Source organism: Coffea arabica, chromosome 1e (assembly GCF_036785885.1).
Source record: "Coffea arabica cultivar ET-39 chromosome 1e, Coffea Arabica ET-39 HiFi, whole genome shotgun sequence".
Classification (NCBI taxonomy): Eukaryota; Viridiplantae; Streptophyta; class Magnoliopsida; order Gentianales; family Rubiaceae; genus Coffea; species Coffea arabica.
In genome coordinates, this window is record NC_092311.1 from 11111452 (window position 1) to 11117810 (window position 6359).

Below are 6359 nucleotides of genomic sequence, written 5' to 3' on the forward strand. Positions count from 1 at the left end.
TCTGTTTTAATGTTTCGTTGGTCACTACTCTTCCTGTTCCTGTGGTTTGTTTGCGTGGCTTGGTGAATCTGAATACTTGCTGTTTTAATGTTTTAATGTGTCGGGTTATGGCTGAGCACATGCTTGTTATGTAAGGTTGCTAAAAGCTCAAAGTTTCAGAAGATGAAAAATTACAAGAAATCTGTTCTTATGCCACTCTCTGCCTTGTTTCCTTTCGTTGGCATGCGTAGTGAATGCTGAGTTTAGAGCCGTGCTTAAGGTGTTTGGGTGACTAATAAGAAGCATTTGCAGAAGCTCAAACAACCAGAAATGAAGAAAGTTTCACTTGATGCATGCATGAACGCATGTTTCTGCTAAATTTCTGGTGCTGCATTTTGTCTTGGGCCTGGAGCATCTCGTTTGGGATGGTTAGGGGGTAGGCATCCAGGTTTAAGCTGTGCTGGGATCTATGTTTACAGATGTGTGTGAGTTGGATTAATAAACCATGAGTTTTGTACATTCTTACCTCTGATTGGCGTGAGTTGGAGAGGTGAGCGTGCAGCAGAAAATTGCAGCAGCATGCGCGAATACCTTTTCTTTTCTTTAGATGGTCGAAGCTTTGGCTTTGTTTCAAATGTTTGATTTGGTTTGTAGCTTGACTGAAACACCTTGTGTGTGATTGGGACTTGGTGTCAAAGGCTATCAATGATTTCTGGTTTGATAAATCTGGTTTGCATGATGAAATGGAAAGAAAAGCCATGGCTGGAAAAATTGCAGAATGTTATTTCGGTGCTTTGCATGATCCCCTGTCCGAGCTTCTGATCTTTAAAAAGAAGGATTTCATGATGGAAAATGATATGAATGTCCAGTGATTGTGTATTAATTGCTTGAAATGCTGAAATGTGGATTGCTTAAGATGATGAATTGGAAAGAAAACAGCTTTTGAAGAGAATCTGCATTTTGTATGATTTTTTGTCTGTTGAATGCTCAACGTTGCTGCTGACCTGGTGTAGCTTCAGGTTTGATGTTTTGGTTAGAAGTTTTTTCGATGAAAATGGTGTCTAAAGATTAAGGTCCGCATGTAAAGAAAATGAGAATAGCAGTTGCATTTTGTTGTAGAAAGCCATCAGCCGAGATGTTAGTTGCAGAAACAAACTCTCACGTAGCTTGCATGATTTTTGCATGAAAATGACTTTTGAAAATTACATTCCAACCCCCCCCCCAAGTCTCTTCTTGTTCCACTAGGACCCAATCAATTAAAGAATTTCATCAAATTGGTCCTTGATAATTTTAATTTGTGCAACCTCATTGCTTGTTTGCTTCAATTAACTACCATGCTTTGTTTCAATTGCGCTTAAGTCATGACTTTAGGGGCTTTACGATTAAGTGAGCTTGTGATTGCCTATTTCCTTTAATTTTCCCAAATAAATTGGTACCTTGACCATTTCTTTTATTTTGGAGGATAAATAAGTGATTTCACTTCATTGGGGCCCAAATTACAAGGGAGGTAACCTCTATCTCCTTGATTTTCATTTCTCCTATGTGATCCAACGTGCTAAGTGTGAATTGCATGTCTACGTTGCTTTCCTTGCCTTTCTTTAATTCATTTCATTTATTTCATTTACTTTTTACTTTTTATTTAAGTTATTCATTATGGGGTATGTGTACACCTCTTGGCTTGTAATAGATAGGGCTTGGAAAGCACTTGATGAAGACCTATTGAAGACATGTGCCTAGCTAGCAAATGTAATAGGTTCATTAGCTTGATTGCTTGCTTTTGTTGCTATGTGTTAATTTGCTTTATTAGGTTCTTGCATCCAGTCGAGCATGCTAATTGTTATGTGCTATGTGTTTATAGGTGTTTGGCATGTCTAATCGCTTTCCATAGCCATGAATGAATGTGATGGATGAATGTACGTCACCACACTAGTCCAATGCTAGTTGTGGCTCATTATTTCATTAGGAATTCATAGAAAGGGCTAGTCCAACGCTAGACCCAATAGGCCATCCCCTTTTGTTAGCGCATATTTGCATGTTCACTACATGTCATGCATTTTTTTTAGTTTTATCATTTGGCATGCTCCTTGAACCCCTTTTCCCCTCATTTTAGGATTTTTGCACCTCATACTAGTTATAGGGTACATTTGCCTGAAGAGTCCCCTTAAATATGGAATATAGACGAGTGTGGCTTTTTCTAAGCCTTAGCACGCTTGTATTCCCTCTATCAAAGGGAAAATTGAGTCGCGATTTAGGTCTCCCCGTGCCCAATATGAATGCATTCCCTAGGATCATGCACTTTAAATCCATCCTATCATTTTATATCTTCATTACACTTTCATTTTTACTCCCATTTGCACACGTGTACCTTTATATCCCTTCACTTACACACGAACACTTTTATCATCACTTGCACACATGCACTTCATATTATCATTTCACATACCGTACCTTGCCCACTCACGTGCACATTTTCATTTACATATTTATTGTCTTTTATTACTTTTTCAAACTCATGTCCTCACATTGCATACATGCATTCCATTCACTTGCATCCCACTCGCATTATTCGTGACTTCTTCAAAGGATCGTTATTGGGCTTCACAACTAATGTGATTGGCACCACTCAACCTTTGAAGAGAAATTTCCCCCAATACCCCTAGGTCTAGGGTTTGCATCCATGTAGTGCATCCAAATGTAATAAATTCTTTGGTTAAAACAAGAAAATCTTTGATTAAATCGTGCAACTAGCCTTGGCTAGGTCAAAGGGGTGCCTTGGATTTTATCCTCGCCTTCCCCTTTGTCAAATGTGACTCCCGAACCTTTTTCTTTGGTTTACATGGACTAGGAGTCGTTTAAAAGGGGTTTCTTATTACTTTTTCCTATTTTTTCTTTAAAAATTCATTTTTTGGTGACTTGGTACACCTTAACTCATTACCAAGTGGCGACTCCAATTTTTATTTCAAAAACCCTTTTTAAACTATAATTTTGGGTCAAATCGTCGCATTCTCAACCCCCATTTAGACCCATTTTTTCTTTTAAATCACAATTCATTTTCCAATCACAAAAAATACATTTTTTAAACCATTTATTTATTTATCAAAAAATGGGGCGCGACAAGTATCATCCATTTGTTTTGTAAATATCAAAAGATAGGGATCAAGATCAACATTCTCCCCCTTTTTGATGATGACAAAACAATGGATGGAAAGAAACAAAAATAAGTATAAACTCCCCCTCAATCATTGCATCCAAAACTTATAATTTCAGAAAAACTCCCCCTTACACATTGCATCCATCTCAGAATAACTCCCCCTTACACATTGCATCAATTTCTCCCCCTTTTTGTCATCATAAGAGTAAAAATCAACTACTGTAATCCAGCAACAATAACAGAGAATTCAATATTTCAAGAAAAAATAGAGAAATGACAGCAATCACAGCAAATCATCATGAGATCAGCATTATTCTTTTATCACTCTTTTTGACATCATATAGATTCAGTAGTATTCAAAGATATCAGCGAAAACTCAGATCAAAGTATCAAAAGAAAAAATGTTATGAACAAGAATCACTGCAATGATTAGACAAAACCTCCTACTTGTTAAAATTAGCATCATGTCTAACTATCCACATGCATTTCATGCCTCTTCTCATATTCTTTCTCACATAACAATCACTATTCATGTGACCTTTTTGACAACAAAAATTACACATAACCAAAGAGTTATTTACATGAACAGGTTTAATAAATCTTACTTGTCTTCTCCTATGGATAGCAAACTCATTTGAATTAGAATTCAATCTATTATTTTGAAAATAGACTTGTTTCTTGTGTTTAAGCAACTCATTTAGACCATCCATTCTTCTTTTCAAATCACCTTGTTCCTTTTTGAACAAATCACAAAGCTTTGCTTTTCTATCAAGCTCAAAATGTAAAGCAGTCTCACTCTTTTTGAAGTAATCATTTTCAGCAATCAACTTTTTGTTTTGTTGAAAAAGATTTGCATTATCTCGAAGTAAAAAACTAATTTTCTGTTTTAACTCCTTGTTTCTAGCATAAGATTCTTTCAAACTATCATGCAATTTTATAATGAAATGTTCAACATCATCTTCAGTTTCATCATCACAATCAGATTGAGAGTTAGAAGATGTTACCTCATCATCTCCAATGGCCATGAAAGCCAATTGAGCAGATTGATCTTCCTCTTCAATTTCACCATCGGAATTGCATTCATTCCATGTGAATTGAAATTTGTTTATTCTTGGTTTTCTTCCTTCTTTCTTCTTCATCACTGGACAGTCACTTGCATAGTGTCCAGGTTGGCCGCATTCAAAGCACTGATCAGTTTGCTTTTTGTTGAACTCTAGCTTCCCTTTGTTTCTCGAGTTGTTGAACTGATTTGGGAATGAATTGCTAGGTCCACCTTTTCCGAATCTCCTCTTGTTGAGTATTTGTTTGAAACTTCTTGTGATGAGAGCGATATCATTGTCATCACCTTCCACATCTTCTTCATCGAGGGAGGCAGAATCATCTTCATCTTGTGAGGCTTTTAGAGCAATATTCTTTCGCACTTTTGCATCCTCTTCCTCTTGCACCTTAGTCTTAAGTTTCAGCTCATAAGAGGTTAGAGAATTAACAAGAGATTCAATAGGCATAGTATTCAAATCTTTAGCCTCCTCAATAGCAGTCACTTTATTTTCCCAATCATTGGACAAGGCATTCAGGATTTTTCTATTTTTCTCACCTAGAGAATATTCTTTTTCCAGCACTTCTAAGTCCTTAATGAGGTCGTTGAATCTACAGTACATCTCATCTATATTTTCATGAGGTTCCATCTTGAACGATTCATACTTGATAACCAGAATGGACTTCTTTTGTTCTCTAACATTCTCACTACCTTCATGAAATTCTCTCAATTTATCCCAAATTTCCTTGGCTGACTTGCAGGCTTTGACTCGAATAGATTCATTTGAGTCTAATGCACAATATAACACATTCATGGCTTTTGCATTTAAGGTGAGATGAGCTCTATCCACAGCAGTCAGTTCACTTCTTGTTTTCGGTCTAGATGCATGAGTATTTTCATCTATAAGAGAGGCATCATATGGACCTTCACTAATAATAAACCACAATTCGATATCAATAGATTGCAAAAAGATAATCATTCTTTCTTTCCAACTCATATAATTTGATCCATTAAACACAGGTGGTCTAATAACAGAATGTCCTTCAAAAAACATAGCATTATTGGTTGTCATCTTTACTCCAAAGCCGATTGAGCTTAATCTCTAGGAGACCAAGCTCTGATACCAATTGTAAGGATCGAAGACAACCAATCGATAAGCAATTAAAAGATCGCAATATAACAATAAGTAAATAAAAGGGAAAGAATTGCAAACCAATTAACTACCCAGCTCCTCTTGAGCTTCAAACAAGCTACTTCAAATTGATGAATTACAATCACTCTTGTGTACAAAGGAAGGTTCACCTCCTCCTTGCCCCGAACTCCCTCGGTCAAGCCAGGACGTTTTACTATCCTTCAGGACAACCCTCACAGAGCTACACTCATGAAGTATTCACTCACAAATGAAAAGCTTACAATGAACCTCACACCACTAAGACTACAAATCTTCTTTGAAGAGTATTTACTCACTAAAATCTCTCTAGATCTTTTGTATCTTCAGTGTGCCAAAGTTTTTTGAAGTATCTGACCAACCACTATTTATATAGGATCAAGAAAGTGCCTCATTAGTGCTTCCAACGGATAGAAAGTAGCTGAAGAGTCAACTAGCCGTTGGAGTGTCGGACGTCCGATAGCCCTGTTTTATGCGTCCGACAGCAGGCAGTGAGTTTGAGAAATTTTCTTCAATTCTTTCGGACGTCCGGTATGTTGGTTTTCTGCGTCCGAAGTGACGCAACGATTATCGGACGTCCGATCCTGACTTCTGGAGCGTCCGACAGCTTCAGCATACTTTGTCCCCTTTCAATTGCACTTGTTCATGGAATCAAATAACTTCAAAACTGAAAGTATATCTTGAAGAAATATTAGTATCATCCATTTGTTTTGTAAACATCAAAAGATAGGGATCAAGATCAACACTTTCTTGATTATTATAGGGCGTGCCGGTGATCCGAGACTCACGTCGGGCGAAAACTTGTGAAATTGCTTTGTTTGACTTGGTGAGTGTACTACTCACATGTTTGTTATTCCGTGGCTTTCTTGTACTTGAATTCTGTGATTGGACTAGTTGTGATTATTGTTTGGGCTAGGTGAGGCGAGGGTGTATTTTACCACTCTCGTACTCTTTGGCCTACTTGACTGTTTACTATATCATTTGAAATACTTTTGATTGTACTTGATTTGGTGTCGTTTGGACGT